Source organism: Amblyomma mixtum, chromosome 3 (genome assembly GCF_055824585.1).
Source record: "Amblyomma mixtum isolate Tamu chromosome 3, ASM5582458v1, whole genome shotgun sequence".
NCBI classification, from domain to species: Eukaryota; Metazoa; Arthropoda; class Arachnida; order Ixodida; family Ixodidae; genus Amblyomma; species Amblyomma mixtum.
In genome coordinates this window covers 292,926,582-292,951,202 of record NC_143014.1, presented here as the reverse complement: position 1 = coordinate 292,951,202, position 24,621 = coordinate 292,926,582, and the positions used below count along the sequence as shown (strand labels likewise).

General features: G+C 49.9%; 1 pseudogene; it reads left to right on the top strand.

Moving 5' to 3' along the window:
* The window catches only part of LOC149355174 (uncharacterized), a 93,820-nt pseudogene that overhangs the window by 4,691 nt on the left and 64,508 nt on the right, over positions 1–24,621 (top strand).

Below are 24,621 nucleotides of genomic sequence, written 5' to 3'. Positions count from 1 at the left end.
CAATGAGCATGGAGCGCTCCTTGCAGGAACGCGGCGCGCAGTACGGCCGGCAAGCTAGTATGGCAGCCGCTCAAATCTGCACGCCTAAGACGCTGCCCGCTGAGGATCTACGAGAGCTCGTCAGGAGCATCGTTCGCGAAGAACTCGCGAAACTCCGCTTCGAAGCCCCACAGGCCAGCGTCGCTGCACTGTCGGACGTGGTGCGGGATGAAATCCGTCGAGTGGTGCAGCCAGCACCAGTTGTTCCGGAGCCGCAGCCCTACATCATGACCTACAGCGAGGCACTTCGACGGCCTGTGGCAGTGGCACTAGCTTTATCACCTGTGCCGGCTGGACAGTACCCACGTCCAGCTGTGCCCACTACCGTGCCGCAGGAATTCCGGCCCGCCGTGCTAAAGCGGACGTGTGGCGAACGCCAAGGAACCGGCCACTCTGCTACCACTGCGGTGAGCCCGGCTATATCCTGCGCCACCGACCCTACCGTCGGATGGGGCTTTGCTTCGGACGCTCCTCGACCACGCTACGGCGAGCGACCTCAGGAGATTGAGCAGTACCTGACTTCCAACTTGCAGGCTCCGACTGTACCGCGACGTCAGTCTCGATCCCCATCGCCAAGGAGATTCTCTTCTCCCAGCCGCCCATCAACCTCTGGCGAATTCAGAGGCACGTCCCCATGGCGCGAAAACTGAAGACGGCGTCCTCCGGGGGTAGGACCGCCGCAGCTGGAAAGAGACAAGAGCCTCCACATGACGATTTGCAGCGACGACGAGACCAACGACCACCTTACCCGACGAGCCCACCGACGAAGAGCCAGTGATTGGCTTCTACGGAAATACCAATAACCGCCGATAACTGTGAAATAACTGCACTGGTGGATACTGGCGCTGATTTCTCTATGATAAGCAGCTGGCTAGCCACGACCCTCAGAAAGGTTTTGACACCTTCGACTGGGCCGCAGATCCGCACAGCCGGCGGCCATGTTGTAACGCCGACCGGCGTCTGCACCTTGCGAATTCAGATCGCGGTGTCACTTTCCTCGGCTACTTTGCTGTGCTTCCTGACTGGGATTCCCGGCGTGCGCAGGCACCCATATCAGCCCCACTTGACGGGGTGGGGGTGCATCGGGCGAGTCCAGTATGTCAAAAGCAGGGACATGGACTCGGCTCCGAGCAAAATTTATAATCGCAGTTTTAGAGTCACTTAAAACATACCGGGCTTCCGTGCGGGTGATAGCAAGTGCAATGGCAGCTTCCTCTGCAGCCTCTGGGGAGGTGTCTGGAGGGAGAGGTAGTGTAAAGAGGAAGAGTGGCGCCATAACTTAATTTCATGGTGTGGAAGTGTTGTTTGGAAATTACTAACCGTAACGGTACTGAGTCCTCTTTTCTCTTCCCAATAATGTGTCTATTTCAGACACTTCAAGCGAACGCAGAACCCGTATTGACTCTGCGCAGTCTCTGAGCGAAAGTTCGGCGTCAGTGTGCCGTGCTGGAGAACCAGGTGAGCTAGGCTGCATGCATACTGGCATACGTGTTTCGTAAACGGTTATAACTGAAAGCCAATTGGACTGCTTCCTATGACAGCTGCGGTCTCCGGCGGACCTGCTGCCAAGGTGTACATCCTCGGCCTGTCTTCCCAACCACAGTAGCCCTTCCAAGAAGGTGATTGTTATTCCGAATCTGTTGGAACAGCCCGAGGAGCTATGGCTGAGAAATATGCCACAATTCCTTGACTGTGGGCTTTGCATACCCATATCGTGCCTGTTCAACGCTTAGTCAGGCTCGTTCGCACACCAGTGGCTTGGTGATGGTTGCGTGTTAGTGTTAACTCTGCTTGTGGGGCTTAGTTATTATTTGTGCATAGTTGGGTTTCTGGCGTCACTTTCACAACCATGCATTCACTATATTTTTTCTTTATGTCCAATAATCGCAGCTGACCACACATATGCACGACGAAGCACTAAAGCCAGCACTTCACCTGTGGAACCAGGCATTGCAGGGGAGGCCACAGCACTGTCGCAGACTTCTGATCCGTCATCTGGAGCTCCGCTCAAGGGTTCATCTCTTTCTTATGAAGGTTAGTGTTTTTTGCCACGCTTTCACAGTATTGTGGACTTCTTGGTGCTGAAAGATTACATGAAGCTATTACTAAACCAGACGTAGCAACTTACTTCTCTTCCGTTAATTCTCTACCCTGCAGGATCTTCCACCAGCCCCATCATTGAAAGGCGTTGAAAAACTTTGAACGAGGCTCAGGCAGCTCCTTAACCGCAATAAAAGACTACAAGGTCTGCGGCTTCAGTGCCATCGCATGAAGACCACTGCCGAATTGGTAGAGAGTCCGTGTGAGCATTTAACCCCAGCTGTTGCTGCTTTTGTTGAAGCCCAACCAACCAGTTACCAAGATGCTGGTTTGCTGCTTATGCCAGTCATGCCCATTAATTATGGTCAAAAGCAATTTTCATCTACAAATGGTTTATTAACGCAATTTTTTTATATATTGAAACATTCACTATAACAATCAATATATCTGCAGATAACCAGTCGGCAGGCATGCATTTTTTTGCTATTAACATTTTTGCTTTCGTCAAAAGCGTTACTTATTAATTTTATAACCGCTCGATGCAAGCGATGGGAACACTACTAAGGAAAGAATTTCTACATATAGGAAGTATCGACCATTACCATCAATATATATCAGTGTCATACAGTTTTTAAATATACAGAATTTTCGTCCACGAATTTTGTACATTGAGGCTGCGAATTCATCTTCACCGGATTCTGAGCACTAATCTCAGTGGCCATTTCAAGAATTGTGCAAGGGACAGCCTTGCGAAAGCAAGCTGGAGTGTGCAATTATGCGAAACTTTTTGCTCTGTCTGAAGTCCGCATCTGCGAACATTGTGTGATTGCAATTGTTTTGTGAATTTTGGTTATCTGGGTAATATTCACGTTAAATTTTAAAAGCGCAGTAATATTCCAATACAACGTTCCCATTAAACACAAATCTTGTTAAATTTATTCAATGCGTTAGTAATGAACAAATATTTTAATGCTTGGTGGAGTAACAGATTTTGTGCTAATTCAGAAACATAAACAGGTTATACCTCGACAAACAGGTGAGAGCTAATATTTGATTATCGCGGCTGATAGGTTTTATTCCTTCAAAGCATATATGCAAAACCAAAACAGCCGTGGGTAACTGCGTCTGCTGATTCCTTTTTTTTTCACCGTGGAAATAGACTGGCTTGCATTGGGACATCTATGGCAGAAATTTTCTTTCATTACAATGAGAAAACCTAAAGACGCCGCTTATTCAAAGGAATGCAGACACGTGAGCATTCAAAATGATCACTACAACTGCAATGTCTTCAGTGGCAAGGTTGCCTGTAAATAAAAAAATGCATAAAGGAACGTAACCTAATGTAAAGCAGGCTTTCCTGGCACACATTTAGAATGTAAATCTTTTCACGCGAGAGAAAACTGCATGACCCCACTTTTCCTATACTTCTCAATAGGGTAAGGCATGTAAGCGAGCAGCACTGCCCCCTCGAGAACGAGATTTGCATGCAGTGGGACCTACAATGGCGGCCACCGTATAGCAGACGACGCAGTTTTCCTCAGCGTAAGATGGGGTGCGCGCATTGAGGAAACTTAATTGCTAGCCACGAGCAGCACCATTTCGGCCGAAACTCGCAATGGTAGCTCTCCCTAATTTAAGTATTTTCCGCTTTGTTCGCACCCAGATAAATAAAAATTACTGCATAAATTAAAAAAAAACTTACAGAATGACAGTTTCTTGTGCCCGCTTTTTGGACCAAAATCGCTCACCTGTTTGAACCTCGCGCACCTGCTGATGTCAGACGAAGCGTTCTCGCTAAACCTAGATAGGGAGTCCTGTAGATTTCCCTACAGTATTTTCCTCTTAAACATTTACAGCACCCCCAAGCAGCGTAAAGTTAGGTTCAGGGCCCTCTTTCGCAAAGCCATCAAGGCGGCAGGAACAAACCCGCTAATAATTGTAGGGGACTTTAACGCGGCCCATCAAGAGTGGGGATACAATAGGCACGACCCGAAGGGAAGGCAGCTGTGGGAAGACTTTCATGAATTGGGCCTCACACTGCAAACGGACCCGGGCTGTCCGACCAGGGTGGGAAACAGCGTGAGCGTCGACACTACCCCAGATCTAACCTTCACCAGAAACGTTGCAGAGATTACCTGGAGAAACACCGACATCAACTTTGGGAGCGATCACTACGTCCTCTCAGTAACCCTTAAACGGGGAGCCAAAGTAAGAAGCAGCAGAAAACCCAGTGTAACTCAATGGGATAAATTCAGACAACTCAGAGAAAGCTCCGACGTAGAGCAGAACATCCAGGATATCGACGAATGGGTGGAAGCCCTCATGCGCCAAGTTAAGGCCGCTACCACGACCCTACAGGAGGAAGACGCACCGACAACCGCCGACAGCAAACTCTTGCACTTGTGGGAAGCTAAACGGGGCATGGAAAAGCGTCTCCGCACACAGAGATGGAACAGAAATTTGAGGCGAAGAATAGCCAGGCATAATAAGGAAATTGAGGAATACGCAATTAAACTTTCTGAGCAAAACTGGTGTAGTAGATGTGATGAAATGGAAGGCAATATGAGCCTTTCCAAGACGTGGGGCCTGCTGCGACATCTCCTGGACCCTGATAGCTCAAAAACACAATCGGGCACTAGATTGGCGAAGGCCAGGCACGCGTTCGAGGGGACGGACGCGGAGCTCGTGGCAAAATTAGTAAACACCTACATCGGCGACACAGAATCTCTTCCCCTCCCGCAGTACAAGGGCCCTCCTAACGAGACTCTCGATGCGCCCATAACAGAGGCGGAGGTTAGGACCGAAATTTTGACTTTAAAGACGCGATCGGCCCCCGGCCCAGACGGGGTTACGAACAAATTATTAAGGAATCTGGACGACATGTCCATAACGGCGCTCACGAAATACATGCAGGAGGTATGGAGTAGCGGCCGTCTCCCTCAGCAATGGAAAACAGCAAACGTGGTGCTAATCCCTAAGCCGGGTAAACCGCCTGGATTAGAAAATCTCAGACCAATTTCCCTAACCTCGTGCGTAGGAAAGCTTATGGAACGCGTCATCCAGGCTAGACTGACACGCTTCATGGAGCAGAACGACCTGTGGCCGCACGAGATGGTCGGGTTCCGGCCGGGCTTGTGTACGCAAGACGTGATGCTTCGCTTGCAACATGACATTATAAATTCGAGATCCAAAGACGCGAAGGTGATTTTAGGTTTAGATCTAACCAAAGCCTTCGACAATGTTAAGCATGCGGCCGTCCTTGCGGGGCTTCAGGACATAGGTGTCGGCGAAAGGACGTATAATTACATCAAGGATTTCCTGTCGCACAGGACGATAAAACAAAAATTTCAGGACTTAGAATTCCCCAAGGTTTACCTGGGAAGTAAGGGAACGCCACAGGGATCGGTGCTCTCCCCCTTCCTTTTTAACGTGGCAATGAGGGGCCTTCCCGCCGCACTCATGAACATAGACGGCATAAAATTTAGCTTGTACGCAGATGACATCAACATACGGTTGAACAGTGGTAGTGACGGTAGCATAGAAGAGCGGCTGCAGGCAGCGGCAGACACTGTAGTGTCCTACGCGGCCGAAAGGGGCCTTGTGTGTTCGCCGCAGAAATCGGAACTCTTTGTTTACAATCCGAAAGCGCTCCGGTGCAAGCGCGACTGGAATTTTGAAATTAAGGTAGAGGGCAAAGCTGTACCGAAAGTTAATCACATCAGGATCCTCGGACTTTTTATCCAAGAGGACGGTTACAATGAAGGAACGATCAAGAAGCTCAGCAACTACGCTGCGCAAGTAACAGGGATCTTCAGGAGGGTCGCGCTGAAGGGCAGGGGCCTCAAAGAAAGTAGCCTCTTGAAACTGACGCAGGCGTATATTATTAGCCGAATATGCTATGCCACGCCATTCCTCGATATTAGGGTAAACGAGAGAGAGAAGATCGACGCAATTATTCGTCGTTGCGTCAAGAGGGCGCTGGGCGTACCTATCTCCACGTCTACAGACCGCCTGTTGGAAATGGGGGTGCATAATACTTGGATTGAACTAGCCGAGGCGGTGCGAATCGCCCAGCTCGAAAGACTGAGTACAACGAATACGGGCCGGACCATCTTAGAGTGGGTCGGCCGAAAAGTAGATAGGGGCATATGCGACAAGGTCGCCCTACCGCCACAATGTCGCGAGAATATCATCGTTCCCCCCCTCCCCCGCAACATGCACCCAGAACATCACAGGGAAAGACGGGAAAAGAGGGCGGAGGCGCTGGTTAAAAGGGCCGGGAACTTCAGGGCAAATGAGGTTGCCTACGTGGACGCAGCGAGTGGCAGGTCGGGGGCGGCGGTCGCCTCAGTAGTCGACGGCCGAGGTGCACCAGTCGCCGCCGCCTCTATTAGGAGTAGAAACATAGATACGGCCGAGGAGGTCGCAATAGCGCTTGCTTGCGCCGGAACCAAGGCTAGTTTGATTCTTAGTGACAGCAAAACAGCAATCTGCAACATCGGAAAGGGCAGGGTCTCGCCAGAAACGGCTCGAATTCTGTCCGCAGCCAAAATTGATCGCAAGATCACCTTAATTTGGGTCCCAGCACACACATCCGTCCCCGGTAACGAGGCGGCCCACATGTTAGCCCGAGATCTCTACTTCCGGGTAACTGTAGAGCCACCCGACCCCCAGGGGATGGACGAACGTTTGCAAACATACGCGGAAATCGCCGTGCACTACAGGTTAGGCAGGCGTCTAATGCCACCACCAGATCCAAACTTAACCAATACAGAGGCCATCGCCTGGCGCCGATTACAGGCCGGAAATTTCGTTAACCCTGTCTGGTTATTTCAAACCACTTTAGACGATAAAAAAGATGACAAATGTAAGACCTGCGGAGCGAGGGGGACCCTCGATCATATAATTTGGCAATGCCCTGGATCCCCGGGTGCTGAGGACAATATTAAGAGTAGAGAAGCCTGGGAGGCCCTTCTGCGAAGCGAGGTCCCCGCCGACCAGAAACGAGCTGTCCGCCTGGCGGCTGAAGCCGCGAAGAGACAATGTATCTTCGCCAGTCTTTAGTCGCGGAGGTCCCGTCCCCCGTCCCCTAGGCCTGCGTGCCAGGGACGGGGAGTAGGGGGCCTCCTACATCGGTGGAAATAAAAGTTATCATCATCATCATCTCGCTAAACCTAGCTGCTCTTTAAATACGGAAGCAATCTGAACAGCTGGCGCGTTTCACCGCTCAATTTTCCGGCGCAGACATGACCAGATAAAGCGAATGCCTCGTGGGCTTTTCCTTTGCCATGAACGTGAGACATGCTGAAGCGGCAGCGACGAATCGGTGGCGAAGCGAGAGGCCCCTCTTCGACGGGAGCACACACGTTGCCCGAACGTAAACAGGCTTTGGGGCGCAGGCCTTTCTTGGCGGCTCATGAGAGGGCGTGGACTGAATTTGTCCACAAGTGTGATGTGGACGGGAGCTGCAGACAGAGGCTGTCAGAAAAAGTGTCCGCATGAAGTGTCAATCGTACGTTGCATGGTAATTGAAATAAAATGTAAAAATTGATTAAGCAAAACTTCATAAGCAACATATATGTAATTAGCAGAGATAGGTAGTAGCCTAAGCAAAAATTAGTGGTACGTAGTGATAATGATATCTACTGCTAGTGACATTGCTAGAGATAGATAGCGGTAGTGATGACATTGACAAGGATAGCTAGTGTGTGAGTGAGTGAACAACTTTATTAAGCTCTAGATTTGCTTTTCTTCTGCGGCTGTCAGATGGCTTTGTCCATCTGCTTGTACAAAGGTCGGCTGCCCTTAGTCCATGTCTCCGCTGGAAGCTGCTGCCAGATGTGCTCGCCGAATCAGACCTGCTTGGTCGGCTCGGCGATCGCTGGAGAGCACTCCCTCCCAATGCTCCGCACTCGGGTTGGTTATAACTGGTACCACGCTTATCCTCTGGCATGCCCACGTTATGTGGTACAGCGTGGGTGGTTCTTGGCACCAAGGGCATTTGTCAGTGTATTGTGTGGGATACATTTTGTTGAGTACGTGTAGGTTCGGGTACGAGCCCGTTTGTAGCTGCCTCCACGCGACAGTCTTCTCTGCTAAGGGAGTTGTGTGGTGATGGATACCGCTTTCTGCAGCCCTTGTAATAATTTAGTATCGCCGAATAATCTTGGGGTACAGGTTCGTTCCCCTCGAGGTCGGCTACTTTGGATGTCGGTAATAAGTGTACCCTCGAGCTATCCTGTCCGCCTCTTGGTTCCCTGTTACTCCCGCGTGTCCCGGCGTCCATACTATCGTATGCCTGATTGGTTCTTCGTTTGGTTGTCGTTGTGTTATGTGGCCCCCAGAGCGGAGTATGCGGAGCGCTCTGTGCCCTATTCTGCCGCGTAGGTAGTTGCGGCATGCTGTTTGTGAATCTGTAAGGATTGTTAGAGACCGTTTAGATCGATAGCCCTCCGCTGCCGCTAGAGCGACGGCCGCTTCTTCAGCCTCGACTATCGTACAGTGTTTTAGTGATGCGCTAGTGATCTCGCTTAGGGTCGAGTCAATCACTGTTGTTACCGCATTGCTGTTGCGCTGCCCCGCTGTTCTGGTGTATGTGACTGCGTCCACGTATACCGTCGTTTTTTGGGGTGTTAATGTCTTTTGTAGGTATTCAGCCCTTGCCTCTCTGCGTGCTTTGTGCAGGTTGGGATCCATGTTCCTGGGCTTGCCTCTCTGCATGCTTTGTGCAGGTTGGGATCCATGTTCCTGGGTATGGGCGTTACTTTTAGTGTTTTGCGATATTCGTTCGGGATTGTTTCTGTCCTCTGTATCTCTTGAATTTGATCGGCGCGGCCCAGTTTCGCTAGGAGCTCTCTGCCAGGTGGGGTCTGCTGTAGTCTGCGCAGTTGGGAGACTAGTTGTGCTTCTCTCAATTCATCGAAAGTGTTGTGTAGTCCTAGGGCTAGGAGCTTTTCGGTTGAAGTGCTGTGAGGAAGGTGGAGTGCGGTTTTGTAGGCTTTGCGTAGGATCACGTCCGCCTGTTGTACCTCACTCTTGATGGGATTGTAGTAGGGGAGGCTGTATGTCACTCGGCTGACCACCAGGCTTCTAACCAGCTTGAGTGTGTCCTCCTCTCGCATGCCATGACGTTTGTGTGAGATGCGCTTGATCATGCGGGCCACTTGTAGAGTGGATGCTTTGAATAGGGCGAGGGTGTGGGTGCAGCGTTGGTTTGACTCTATCCACATCCCCAAGATTCTGATGAGTGTTTTTTCTGGTATCGACTTCCCCTCGAGGTATACTTTTAACTTTAAGTCGTCGCTAGTGGGGACTGTGCGATTTTGTTTTCCTCTCCAAACTCTTAGGAGCTCGGATTTCTCGGTGGAGCATGCTAGCCCTCTTTCTCTGACGTAGTTCTATACGCAGGTAGCTGCCTTTTGTAATTTCTCTTCTTTCTCTCCAAGCAAGCCTGTGTTGACCCAGATGGTGATGTCGTCTGCATACATGGCATGGTGTATGCCGTCGATTGCTTTTAACTGTTTTGCTAAGCCAATCATGGCTATGTTGAAGAGCGTAGGGGAGATGACGGATCCTTGAGGTGTTCCTTTGTTTGGAGTAAGGAATTTGTCTGATCTGAGCTCCCCCAGGCCAATCGTTGCCGTTCTGTTTGAGAGGAAGGCTTTGACGTAGCCGTAGACTCTCCTCCCGCAGTTCAGGTCGTTCATGCCCGTAAGGATAGCCTCGTGACTGACATTGTCAAAAGCCCCCTTGATGTCCAATGCCATTATTATGTTCTCTCCGCTCTTAGGGACGTTCCCGAGTACCTCTTCTTTGATTTTAAGTAGTACATCTTGGGTAGATAGTTTTGCTCTGAAACCGAACATGGTGTGGGGATACAGTTCGTTGTCCTCCATGTACTGTTGTAGTCTCCCACTCGTTCGTACAATTTTCCTAGGCACGATGTGAGCGAGATCGGTCTGAGGTTCTCAATTTGTAGTTTCTTGCCCGGTTTAGGAATCATGACTACCTCCGCATGCTTCCACTCCTCGGGGACGGTCTCCGCTTCCCAGTGTTTGTTGAGAAAGTCGGTGAATTCTGCGACTAGCTCATCACTGAGGTTGCGGATGAGTGCGCTATTGATCTTGTCTGCACCCGCGGCCGTGTTTCTGGTTGTGTTGCTAATCGCTGCGTAGACCTCTTCTCGCGTGATGGGTCTGTCCAGGGTATCGATTTCTCTTCCCCGGTAGCGCTCTGCGTAAGCTGCTGGGTTTGTGTCCCCGAAGCACTTAACGCGTACTTTCTCCAAAAGTTCTGAGTCTAGTCCCTCGAACTGGCGGATTAACCGGTAGATGGCTTTGTTGTTTTCTGCCTTGGTCTTGGTTGGATCTATGAGAGCCTTGAGGATATGCCACGTCCTCGCTGTGCTCAAAGTTCCGTTGAGGGAGTCGCTGAATTGTTGCCAATTTTGCCTTGCCAATTGCGCCGCGTACTCCTCTGCTTTCGCTGTGACTTCTACGATCTTAAGTTTTAGTTTTCTGTTGTACTTTTGTTTCTTCCACCTCTTGGTTAGCCCGCGTCTAGCTTCCCACAGCTTGAGCAGCCTGGCATCTACCTCAGGTGTCTGCGTCGTTCGCGCAATTTCTTTTGTGTACTTGCGCTGTTTTTTTTTAGCATGTTTCCCCACTCTTCTATCGATTGGATCCCGTTCGCGGCGAGATTCCCGTCGCATGCCTTTCGAAAAGCACTCCAATCCGTAATTTTTGCCGATCCCAGGTGGCGCTTAAGCCCGTCTGAGGTTACTTGCGTTTTGAGTATGTAGTGATCACTCCCGAGATTTTCTAACAGATTCTCCCACACTGCCTGTTCTGCTCCCCGTATGAATGTGAGGTCGGGGCACGTGTCTGTACTGACGCTGTTTCCGATTCTGGTTGGAGTGTCCGAGTCGGTGAGCAGGTTGCAGTCAGTGTTTTCTGCTGCCTCTGATAGTGCTTTACCTTTCGGGTTAGCTGTTTGGTATCCCCAGCTTTTGTCCATGGCATTGAAGTCTCCTAGTATGATTAGCGTGTTGTTTTTTGCTAGTTTGCTTGCGCCGTGGAAAAGTTCGTGAAATTTTGCTTTCCTCTGTTTTGGAGGGCTGTATGCATTCACAATGAAGATTCTGCCCCTCTTTCTTTTCTTCTTTGGTATAATTTCTACTATCACGTGTTCTACGTCGGTGGCGGCTATCCTGTCGTGGTTCGATGAGCGCCTTACTGACGAGGGTTGCCGTTCTTTCTTTCTCCTGAGTCTCGTAGCACGTATATCTTGCGAGTGTTGGCGTAGTGCCCGTCTCTTGAAGCGATGTCGGGCGGTCTTTGTTGTGTATAGATGTGTTGTTGGAGTAGGCCCTGCTTCTTGCGGTAGCCTCTGCAGTTCCATTGCCATATGTCTAGGGTTTCTTGCTTGCTTAAGTTTTTGTTGGCCATATTTAAGCTTCAGTGTTGTTTGTGGGCGAGTTGGCGAGGGCTGCCAGCGCGGGGCGGTGGTAGGCCTTTTCTCTAATATTATCGGCGAATTTCTGCTTGCGGATGCTACTCCGGAGTTCTGAGACTTGCAGTTGCACTTGCTGCATCATCTGCTGCATCATCTGCTGCATCATGTGCTGCATCATTTGCTGGATTTCTGCCTTAAATGTAGTGAGAACCTCGTTGCCTGTTTGCGGCGGGGCTTGGGTTTGTAATGTTTGTGGCTGCGGAGGGCTGTTCGACTTAAGGTCTCGTACTTCCTTCGTGAGCTCTGCTCTAGTGCCAGAGATAGTGATAGTGATGGTAGTGATATTGTCACGTTGTAGTGACGGCAGTCCAGCGGTCAGGAAGACACCAGAAAGACTTGTAAACGAAGCTCTTTATTTGGGCTGACTTGCGCCCTCAAAAGAACTGAATCACTCGGCGGCGGCGTAAGCAACAGGCGTGCTCGGCGGTCGTCGAACTACGAATGTCCGCCGCTCGCGGCATCGCTCAATTTAAACCCGGCAAGGAAACTTCCAGATAACAGGTCAAGATCATCTACGGTAATCTGGAAAAACCTAGATGCAGCCTTTCATGGCTGCGAACAATCGAGATTAGTCTGGTCGCTTCTCGCGCCACGAACAAAAGTGATAACGACCCTTTCCTGCTGCCTTGAGCGTGAACGAACAAACACTGCAATGATACGTGGCATTACCCCCCTTCCAAAGAAGCATCGTCTCGATGCTTTAAAATGAAAATAAACACGGATAATGAAAACTTCCAGTCCTTTAGCGTTCATAATATGGCTTCAGGCGTACGACATGTACGACTTCCGGGCGTGCGCGGCGTCGCTGAGATGCTGCCGTCGGGGATGACTTCGTAGTCGAGGTCACCGATGCGACGGAGAACCTTGTACGGGCCAAAGTAGCGTCGCAGCAACTTTTCACTCAATCCACGGCGGCGAACTGGCGTCCATATCCAAACACGATCACCTGGCTTGTAATGCGTGTCTCGTCGGCGCAGATTGTAGCGTCGGGCGTCGGTGTGCTGCTGGTCTTGAATGCGAAGCCGCGCAAGTCTTCGGGCTTCCTCGGCGCGATGAAGGTAGGCGGCGACGTCGAGGTTGTCTTCGTCAGAAACGTGCGGGAGCATTGCGTCGAGTGTTGTCGTGGGCTTCCTGCCGTATACCAGCTGGAATGGGGTAAACCTGGTTGTCTCCTGGACGGCCGTATTGTACGCGAAGATCACGTAGGGCAGAATGCAGTCCCACGTCTTGTGTTCGCCGTCGATGTACATGGAGAGCATGTCTGCGATGGTCTTGTTCAGACGCTCTGTGAGTCCGTTGGTTTGTGGATGATAGGCAGTTGTCCTCCGATGGCTTGTCTGGCTGTAGTTTAAAATCGCTTGCGTCAGCTCCGCTGTAAATGCCGTCCCTCTGTCTGTGATGAGCACTTCGGGGGCGCCGTGTCGCAGGAGAATTTGTTCGACAAAAAATTTTGCAACTTCTGTTGCGGTACCACTAGGCAACGCTTTTGCTTCGGCGTAGCGGGTCATGTAGTCGGTGGACACGATGATCCACTTGTTACCCGATGATGAAGTCGGAAAGGGGCCGAGGAGGTCCATCCCGATTTGCTGAAAGGGCTTAGTTGGCGGTGGTATGGGGTTGAGGAGTCCGGCTGGTCTAGTCGGAGGCGTTTTGCGTCGCTGACACTCACGGCACGTTTTCACGTAATGTGAAACGTCGGTAGCTAGCCGCGGCCAATAGTACTTCTCCTGGATGCGGTGCAACGTGCGAGCAATCCCGAGATGCCCTGCAGTCGGCTCATCATGACATGCCTGCATAATTTCTTGCCTGAGATTTTTGGGCACGACAAGAAGATGCACTGTCCTGTTGGGCGCGAAGTTCTTCTTCAGAAGGACATTATTGTGAAGGACGAAGGACGACAGTTGGCGCTTGAACCCCCGGGGAGGAGATGCGGTCTTACCTTTCAAATAATCAACTAGGCTTTGCAACTCAGGATGGACCTCCTCGGCCCCTTCATCTACGGTAATCTGGAAAAACCTAGATGCAGCCTTTCATGGCTGCGAACAATCGAGATTAGTCTGGTCGCTTCTCGCGCCACGAACAAAAGTGATAACGACCCTTTCCTGCTGCCTTGAGCGTGAACGAACAAACACTGCAATGATACGTGGCAATATTGATAGCTACTGATAGTGATAGCTAGCGATAGCGATTATGATTATAGTAATGATGATACTTAGGGATAGTGATTGTTGGCGATTGCGATGATGATAGTGATAATGGTGATAGCGATAAAAATGTCTAAAAATAAAATATTAAGGATAAAAATAAAAATGCAAAATAAACTACATTTTACAATACAAAAATAACAAATAGCAGTAAGTTAAAAAAATTTAAAAAGCCAGAGAGAAAGAGAGGAAAAGGAAAGGCTTTCGCGTTCTTGCTCCTAAACAGACGTAAGCGGAATCGTGTAATTTTTTTTTCAGACGTTAGCGTTCGCCACTAACGTTAAGCCAATACGCAAGGGGCGCCTTTCGTTCAGCGCATACGCATTTCGACGCCCCAAACTTTTTGGGTCGTCAGGGCTAGAGGTATTCTAAATTTGTCTGTTGCTTGTATGTTGCAAATTTCTTTAGAAAGCCACTGCGGTGGCTCAGTGATTATGGTTCTGTTCTTCTGAATCGGAAGACGCGGGTTCGATCCCTGCCGCGGCGGTCACATTTCGATGGAGACGAAATGCTAGAGGCCCGTGTACTGTGCGATGTGAATTCACAATAAAGAACCCCAGGTGGTCGAAATTATCCAGAGCCCTCCACTGTGGCATCCCTCCTAGTCTGAGTAACTTTGGGATGTTAACATTAACCAAACCAAACCTCTTTAGCTGCACTAATATTCAGAGAGAACGCAAGGAATAGTTTCCGTCTAAACGTCTAGCTGTCAGTGGGAATAAGCTGGAGGCTAGAACTATAAACTGTTCTTAAAGAAGTGAGAAACGAGTATCGAACTATGCCTCACAGCTAAAAAAGGCAAAAGAATGCGATGCCGCTCTAGTCGGTCTGCATACGTCCACCAAGACACGTGCTCACTGCGGAAGTGCCTACGCGAATGGCTTAACCCATATCGACCAAGTAGGACCACAAGTGGGCTTTACCGCACAGCGAGGATTTTCGTTTAGCGGCGGTAAGAATCTCCGACCCGTCAAAGCAACGGTTTGGTCCAAGTCCCCTTTTCCAAACATTTCACCTCAGAGAAAGCTGCACAACAGGGCGGGAGATTGCTTGTACCCATTGGAAACTGGTGGGCACCCGGTGGCAACGGGTGACACTTTCCGCATTCGAGGCGAATGCTCTACCGTTATGCCACCGCTGGACATCACCAACTAGTTGTTTCAGATTAGGCTTATTGGTTATTATCATGGTCTTGCATTGTGGCGCATCTTGAAAACTTCGATACAAAGCGGGAAACAGCACAGATTGCTAACACAGATTGTCCATTCGTATATTCCATGCTGTTTCCTGTTTTGCGTCGAAGTTTTTCAAAACTGCAAATATGCAGGACCACAATAACTAAATAACGCCATCCGTCGGCTGTAATCGGCAAACACCACTTGATTGAATGGCATTATCTCTTCATGTCTGATTGTGATAAAACTACCCAGTGCACTCAGATGCTACGTAAACATGTTCACTGTCCTACTCTATACTCTTCTTACATGATATAAACTCTAACGTATACGTATATCGGCTCTCAAACCGGCTGCCTGCAACGGACATAGAATACCAATGGTGTACACCAAACATTAGAAATTCCCGCGACGGTTTTAATAAAGTCACTGGAACTTCCAGTGACTTTAGGTTTTAAGTTTGCCACGCGCCTCGTGGTGGCAGCTGTGGTAACTACAAGCGTTTGTACGTGCCTCCGCGATCGAAGCCCGCTTTCGCCCGCGCCGCCGGAGCAGATACCGGCGGCCACGGTTTGTACGTGGCCGCCGCGATCTACTCGGGCGGTGCGCCGTTGCGGACTTCGATCGCGGAGGCCACGGTATGTAAAGATTTTCTGGGCTTATTTGAACTGTTTCCCGCAAAAACGCGGCTTCTAAGTATAACAAGGTACTTCCACGCGTAGTTTACGACGGGCACTGAAAGTTATTACTTGCAGTGTATACAAAAGCATCGTTTGACCTAACGGCATTTTATCTAAAGGACTTTACCGCAAAGACCGTTACACAGAAAGCATTTACCCTTAAAACTTTTTGCTTAAAGTGCTTTTCAATAAGACCTTTATCATAAAGGCCTTTGACCTAAAGGGCTTACCACCAAGGCCTTTGACCTTAAAGTCACTACCCTGAATGCATATACCTTGAAGGCCTTCATCCTAAAGGTCGTTGACCAAAAGGCCTTTACCACAAACGCACTCAACATAAAGGTCCTTATCACTGTCATTGTCATTGATGACTGTAATCACAAATTAGTAACGTCTTTTACCATTCGAAAACAACAACTATCAGCACTACAATGATAACTATTGCTATCAGGAACTTCTGTTGTCTCGTCTAAAGTCTGCTTCATTGTCTGTGATCACCCATTACTGTCTTATGGTCTATACTGACGGCACGCGAAACCATGGTGACGTCATGAGGTTTTGCTACTAGTTTTCTTGGTCAACGTCGCCGGGTTCCCTTGCTGATAAGCCATGTAATGCTCTCGCATTGAGGCATGCATTTTCTACACTTCGTTAGCTGCGTGTCTGCTCCTCTCATTAATAAACGCTGCTGATAATATCTCAAGAAGTAAAAATTAAAGTTAGCCTTGCAGGTTAAGCTGCCAGTCATTACCATGGCCACAGCTCCAGTTTTTTTCAATGCGACCATCATAAACAAAAAAGGCGGTTTAGGAAGAAATACTTGTATAATTAGATGATTTTGAGCCCAATCGCTCATACAACGTGGCTGACCATTCCCGGTGCTGCGATGTGAGAAAAGCTGGTTTTCAGTCGGCAGCCATATCAGTTTTGTGGCACACTAGTTGTGCCAGCCACAACCGGCCTGCGTGCGCTGACGGGCGCCTGTTCCTGCGAAAGTTTTCTCTTTTTTTTTGCAGCGCAGAAACAAAATTGAACTCTCGGTCAAATACTTAGGCGCTTTCCTTTCAAGCCGTATGGCTGCGCTCGGGTGGACGTCAGTGAGTAATTGCTCCGTTATTAAAAATTCAGCTCCATTTCAGCAAATTCAGCTTCACTGCGGTCAAAGCGCATAGTACATTTGATGCCGACCAAAAATAAACTTCGACCCGTCCGGGATTCGAACCCGGGTCCTATCGCACCCGAAGCGAGAATCATGCCCCTAGACCAACGGAATCATGCCCCTAGACCAACGGGCCAACATCTAGAGTGTGTAATTAGAATAAATTTAAAGTTCTTTTTAGCACATTAAATTATGTCATCCCTTTTAATAAATTCGATTTCCTTCTAGTTTGCGTACAATTCAATTACTTTTGCTGTGATTGAAGTTGTAATATAGAGCCTAACACACTGGCTAGTGTGACGAGCGCCAGCGCTGCGCAATGGGTAGGGTAGCGCCGTTTGCAGTGAAAGCTCACCGATGGCGGCAGAGGGCGCTGCTTTTCGGAGCAAAATGGGCCGGAGCTCCAAAATGGTTTTCGTCGAGACCGGCGGCTGGAAGACAATATTTTTGTCCTCACCCAGTGTATTGAGTATGCAAGAAGGGAAGCTCCTGGACTGACCTGCTGTTTGATGGACGTCGCGAAGTCGTATGACAGCGTACCACATGAGCCTCTAATGCGACACCTCGAGTCATTGGAAATGCCCCCACCTGGATAGGTGTGCTTCGTTGCCTCTATGCACGCTGCACAGTAGTGGCCACAGTGTGCAGCGTCAGCTCGGAGCCAGTGGTGGTACAGAAGGGGTTGAGGCAAGGCTGCCATTGTCCCCTCTTCTGTATATGTTGTACGCTGCAGGGGTGGAGCGCAAGCTCTTGGATGCGCGGATGGGTTCACGCTGAGATACATCAGCGGTGGTGTGAAGGACCGATGGATATTGCCAGGCCTAGTCTTTGCCGATGATGTAGTATTAATGGCAGAGACAAATGCGGAGCTCCAGGCCCTCATCAACGTATGCGCTGAAGCCATGGCAACACTTGGACTGAGCTTCAACGCAAAGAAGTCGACAGTGCTGTGTTTCTCATCGCCGTTGGACGCCGAGCAGCTGGTGCACTTGCCTAACAGGGACGTCCTCGAGATGGCAACGGAATGCCGATACCTCGGCGTTAGGTTCACCACGCAGCCAGAATATGCAGCAAGACATGAGGAGCACGCACTTGAAACAAGCTTCACAGCGAGCGGGAAACATACGGCGAAGGCGGTGCCTATGGGGCTGCAATCGATTTGTTATGGTCCGCGAGCTGTGGAAAGCAGTTCATGTGCCCGCACTGTCATTTGTGAACGCAGTCATTTGCGTGACATCGCCCACAAGGGAATGGCTTGAGCGTGGCCAACGAGCGGTGGGACGTCTGGCGCCATATGCTACCATGGGCGGGTGGCTAATGATGCGGTGCAGGGAGACCTCGGTTGGTCTACCTTCGAGGCTCGCGAGGCAAGGAGCAAAATAGCCTACGACGGCAGGCTGCGCCTGATGCACAAAAATAGGTGGGCGCGCAAGTCTTTGACTATGTCAGCCAGAACTGCCGGCGGACTACATTGGTGAAGCGGCTCCAACACCTTCGTAGCAAGTTCGGCTTCTTCAGCAATGAAGTACAAGCCGACAGCGCGAGGAAATGGGCCAAGGCAGTTGATGACCAATTGCGTGCGCAGGAGCGACAGGCGTGGAGGGCTGCCATGGAGGGGAAGCCAACACTGGAACTGTACAGGGCAGCCAAGCAGGACACCTGCGTCGAGAGCCTCCATCCACCTTGGAGCTTCCAAGGTAGATATACCATGGTAGCGAAGGCTCCATAGACGCCCATTGGTCCAAAAAATGGCGGCTCTTGGGGGCACCCCAGCGCCCTTACTTTGGGGGGCAACCTACGTATGAGTGACGTCGAATGACGTCACTCATACGTATGTTTTTGGCGCGAATTATAAAGTGGTCTTTTTATAGAACCCGCATTTTCGAGCCAGTATCACTTGAAGGTTGCCTTTCAGTGCGCACCAATCTTTGCCGGTCAAATTTGCTCGAGTTCCTGCTAGTTATGGCCTTGTTAATGTGCAATGGGGAGCCCAATGAAAGTGACTGGCAAAGAAGGCAGCATAGAAAGGCCGCAATGCTTTCAGACGCTGGCTAAGCATGCATGATTCGTAGTGGAAACCTTGGTGGAAATACTGGTGCTAGTATTTTTGAGTATATCAAGGTATGATGCACAAAGCGCAGGCTCAAGTGCACAGTTTGCAATACAGTGTACGTCAAGTATGGTTTTCATCATGCAGCGCTCATGTTCAATACGTCGTTTCGGCGTCGCTAAGGAGGCTATGGCTACTTAAACACCGGCTGAAACATTGCACTAGTAGGACTAAACTCGCTGCCTACATGACACTCATTAGACCATTGCTTGATTATGCCGATGTTGTGTGGTATCCCCAAACAAAAAATGACATCAGTAACATTGAAAGCGTGCAAAAGAAAGCCCTTAGATTTATTTATAATACTTACAGCAGAAGAGCCTCGGTCACTGATCTCAGAACACGGTCTGGCCTCACAACATTAGAATTTCGGCGTAGACTCCATCGCCTTCAAACTATGTTTAATATAGTTAACAAACTAACAAAAATGGATTCCGACATCTACATCAATTTCAATAAAAGAAGAGAAACAAGAGGCAAGCACAGCAAAACAGTTTTGATGCCACAGGCTAAGACTAGCGCCTATCGCTTCTCGTTCTTCCCTCGAACTATTGCAGAGTGGAATGCTCTACCGCAAGAAGTCGCCAGTCTGACCTCGGTCGAATCCTTTGCGTCTGCCGTGCACTCTTTGCAATGAAGCGCGTTAGTTTTAGAGTGTCCAGTTCTCCTGTATTTTCAGTTTGCAGATGTGTGTTTTTTTGTTCTTTTCAATGAAGTCAGTGTCTGTCTTTTTGTAATTTTGTATAAGCTGAATTTACTCACGCAGTAGTCTGTATTGCAAGCCATTTCCTTATGCTTTCTTGCCACTCACATTCTTGTCTACCTTGATTTGTAGTGCCGACTTAGACTTGTCTTTCCTGTACTTACTCACTCCTGCCTGGACTGCCAAGAGGCAGTTGGCAGTATCAAATAAATAAATAAATAAATAAATATTCATGGTTTATTACAGCAACCAAACAAATACAGTGATGAAGCACACCAACAAAAAATGCGCGTCGCAGGCAGCTCAAGTAGCAGCTTTTTGAAGCTGGCTATTCATCTCAATGGTCACAGTGCGGAAAGGAAAAAGCCCTGAAGTTCCACAAACGTTGCCAGGTAGGAATTTAAAAAGTATACAAAACAATGCTACGACAGCTTCCGTTCAGGCAAACATGACATGACATAAGTAGGCGCATCAACACATAGACCATGCAGCACACAGGGATTACTATTCACATTTCATTTCTTCAACTGAAAGAGTATAGCAGTTATGTTTACACCTGCATGACAATATTAAAAACAAGTTTTAGCATCAACAAGTCTGCTCAACGCTAGGGCATTACACCATACATAGGGCCTGCGCACAACCTCGAGACCTCCTTCTTGTCGCTAACCGAAGTAATTTGATGCAATTCTAATCAAACTAAATATACATGAAGTGCAGTTTAAAGTGAAGTGCAAGGGTATTCAATACAGCCACTCCTTCCTCGAGTAGGCACAGCATCGAGACGCAGCCATCCGGGCCGCAGCTACACAAACAGTTCGAAGTGCTTGGACGAAACCCTCAGGTCTCGCAGCTGGCACGGCGTCTTCTCCAGGCTGGGGTTACGGCAGAACTGCACCCACGTTTTGCACCTGGACATGATGCAGCGTCCACGTTATACAACTGCACCCAAATTAATACCATATACTCCAAACGTCAATACGCCAAGATTCCGTTCACCTAAATGCAGTACGTTATAACTATGGCAGAAAATGCTCGCGCCAAGCCTCCGCGCCTCAGAGTGTGGTTACGCTCGCCTGATACCACGGGGCTAGCTGCTTTTCTATGCTCAAAGAGTGACGAGAGCGATGCAGCGAAATGAGTTCAAAACTACATTGACGGTGATGTATACGTAGAACGGCAATAACTATACTGCTGGCCGAATTCAGTTAAGGCACAGTCAATGCGGCGCACATACACATGGTTGAGTTTCGATACTGTCAGTTGCGAGGGGATCCTCAAATTGGCTTCACGGTGCTGCAAAACCCGTTAATGTTATGCTCAGAGCTGTTAGGCAGCGCAGTTGCTTTTAAATTGACCATGCGGCAAGTAGAGGGCACGTGGTTGCTCATGAGGGCCCGGTATCAATTTCACGTTGGTGACAGTCGGCTGCACGAAACTAGCTATAAATAAGACAAATGATTGGTGTATTTTGCACATCTTATGACTGCAAGTGCGTGCCCTGCAATTTACTAAAATATCCCGATAACATCAAGCCACGTGCGTATGAAACGGTTACAGCTACAATAGGCGTGGAAAGCCCGACAAAAGCATATCTGGAGCAGACGACAACGCCAAGAGCTCACCTGCGAAAGTCCAGAGGGAAGCGGTGTAGTCTTGGTAAGACACCCACGGTACAACCCACGCTGTCACAATGTGCCACAGAGCAAGGTTTCTTCACATGCCGCAAGCTCATCTTGAAATGCAGAGCTAACCCACGAAACACAGAACGTCTTAGAAACGTCCTGAAACAGCTCGAAATGGCTTCACATGTCTTGCGCTAGAATGAAACGTCTCATATACGTCGACGGCAAGATGTCTTTTGGAAACTTCTTTAAGATGTCCGTTTAAGACGTCCGCGCTTTCTGAAACGTCTAACTTAAAACTATGTTACGAAGACGGGCCAATACGTTCAGGGGATTGGCAGAAAGCTGCCACCATTGATTTAACATGATATAGATCATGGCAAGCGTTTTTAAGCTTCACGTTTTATTCCAAACCATGAATGAAGCATGCAAGTGTGGCACATAAAATGTTAGATTTCAGTGCCCCAGACCGATATTTGCACCTTTTTAAGAGCAGGCGCACCGGTGCAAAGTCCGCGCTTTGCGTTCAAACTCTGACAGCGCATTTTGTCATATGCAGTCCGAAATCACGTTTTTCACGGTCCACATCGAGTACAACTAGCCCACCACTTGTAAAGCTGCACTAAAGTTACGCGAATCATGAAATTTGTTTCCTGTTGCGAACGCCTCTTCCTTCGGCCTCGGCTGGCCACGAGCAAGGAATGTTGCCGTCGCGCCATCGCCGCTTTCTTCCATGCTGTCTTCGCCATGTTGGAGCAGTCTGCTCGCGGTACTCGCGGCTCGCGCGCATTCTTCCCTCGCCACGGCCGGCCGGTCTCGAAAGCGGCGCGCGCCTTCGCCTGCCTTCGCGTCCTGAACCCCTCAGCTTGCTGCTTGGTGTCGCTCCACTCGGTTGCGATACAGTCTACAGTCTACGTAAATTTAACTGTTTCAAGCAAAAATAAACCTTTTTGCAAGTTGTAAATTCTTAGCGTCACATAAAAGTATGAGATGCAATTTGTGATTTTTATGTTGTTGCTTTGTTTCTTTTGCATTTTTGGAATGTAGTACTTCGTCTGGCCATTTGGCGTTGCGGTCGCTAGCGGTTCCTTGCTACGCGCGCGAAGTGGGCGCTCGCAACGTTTGTCTGCCTCCTTTGTCTCGTGCTCGTGGGCGCTTCAAAACTGCTGTTTGCAGTTTTCCCGCGATGTCTTTTACTACTAGGACTGCGCTGAAAGGTGAACCTCGTTTTCAGCAAAAGTAAGTCACCTTTCATTTCTCTCGTGTGTTGAAAGCGTCACCCTTACTGCGGCTAAGTTGCCAATGCGCCTCATTCAACCGTCGGCTGTGCGTCCCAACGTTCGTAGACAGTTTTGCGTCCCTCCTGTGGTTTGAAAATCGCAAAGCTCTCTCAGCCAGTGTTTTCATACCAAATTGTAACGTTCCATGTTCGAAAACAGGGCGTTTCCAAGCGTTTGAGTTCTCATTTAGTGGGTACCGCTATGTTGCTCTTGCATCATCCTCTATGAGCTGCTTTCTTACGAAAGTCGTCCATAAATTGGAACCATAGAAAAATCAAGTGTCATCATTTGTGACATAGCTTCAAAGCGACCACGCTCTGTTTAAACACGGGTAGGAAAGGAGCGAATTTTTTTGTACACATTGAAGTGTGCTCGATTGCATCCCGGTAGGAATTTTATTGTTGCAAACCACTCTGTTCTGTTCTTGCGGATGTTCGTATTCAACTTAATTTGATGACTACCAGTGACACTCGGGTTAAGAAGGCGTTGGTTATGATTATAATGGCGGAATAGAATGTGCAGTGCCCATTATCATGAAGTGATCATGAAACCCGTCGTGGTGGCTGTGTGGCTGTGCGTTCGTTTGCCGTTCGCAAGCTATCTGACGCCGACCGCGGCGGCCGCACGTCGTTAAAGCCAAAATACAAAGACGCCTGTGTGCTGTCTTAAGTAGGCGCACGTTAGAGACCCCTATTCCTCCAAATTAATCTGGAGCCCTCCACTACGGCGACCCTCGTTGCCCATATATCGCTTCTGGGCGTTAAACCCCGCAGTTTAAAAAGTAATCATGTGGCGGAAATTGTATTGGTTTCATGAAATTTGTGGGAATCTGGCTTTCCGCCGTCGCCTGTGCGCGGCTGTGCCGGCCGCCCGCGTTGTTTCTCCTCTTTCCCTTGCTCCCGCCTCAGGCGGTGGAGAGGCGGCTGGGTGACTAATCACTGTCATTTAGCCACAGCTCCGCCCCGGCTCCCCAAGGGCCTTTGCCATTGGCGCCTTTTGGCGGGAATCCGGGACCCGTTTTGGCGGCCGCGCATCCCGCGACCGTCCGAGCGGGGCCCAGAGAGAGAGATCTCTCCGAGACAGCGTAAGGTGCGTACGCTACTGTTTGTCCGTGCCGGCTTTGCCGCTCGGACCAGTGCTTACTCGAGCTCGCCCGCACGTGTCCTCTGACCTGCAGCGGCTCGAGCCTGTCCAGCGGGGTCCAGCGACCTCTGACAGGCGTACCTTGCGTTGAATGCCCACTCTCTCTCGCAACCGGCCCAACGGTCGACACGAGAGAGAGATCACAGCACTGCCGCGGGGACATTCTCCTGCAGCGGCGTGCTAGCGGCGCACATTGCTCCAGTCGCTTCGTGCGCGCAGCGGAGCCTTGCTCCTCGCGCGCCCCCGGGACGGGGTGACTATTGAGTGCGTGTGTACCTGCTGAAGGACGACGTGAATAAACGTCTCCTTTGTGAACTTGGAGGCTTATTTCTTTGCGGCGAATCGCTCTCCTCCCAGCGGAGGTTGAGTGCACCGCATCGGTGTCCCAGTGTGTGTGTGGTGACGGCTGATCGGGGCCCTTGGCTCGCGCGAAGCTCGAACCCGCGGTGGGTGGTGGCCTGTGTCCACTTAGAAACCCACAACTGGCGCCCAACGTGCTAAGTCATTGGCGCTTACGCCTTTGATGGCACATTAGCCGAGCAGGTCGCCTTGCCGATCACGCTTGCGCACCGTGTCTACCACCCCCCAGCGGGGCACTCAGCAGCTACATGTCGGCTCCCTACGGAGTTGTAGCGTCGTTTGATCCGCTGGCTGCTGTTCCTTCGAATAGCTAGACACCGTGGTTGGCCGCGGCCCCCATTGGGGTTTACGGCGACACAACCCAAAATGTCGACCACGCGGCTCCCATTGGAGCTGTACCGGGAGCACCCTGCGGTGCATCCGCTGGTCACATGCCTCAGCTGTGCAAGCTTTCCGCCCAGTGCGAAAGCAGTTCGTGTCACGCTGCCGCAACCGGCAGTTTCGAACAGCAGAAGCCGTGCCCCGCGAGCAGTCAATTCTGCTCTGGGAACGGCGAGGCGCTGGTTCGGTTCCCTGCGGAAACCGCACCG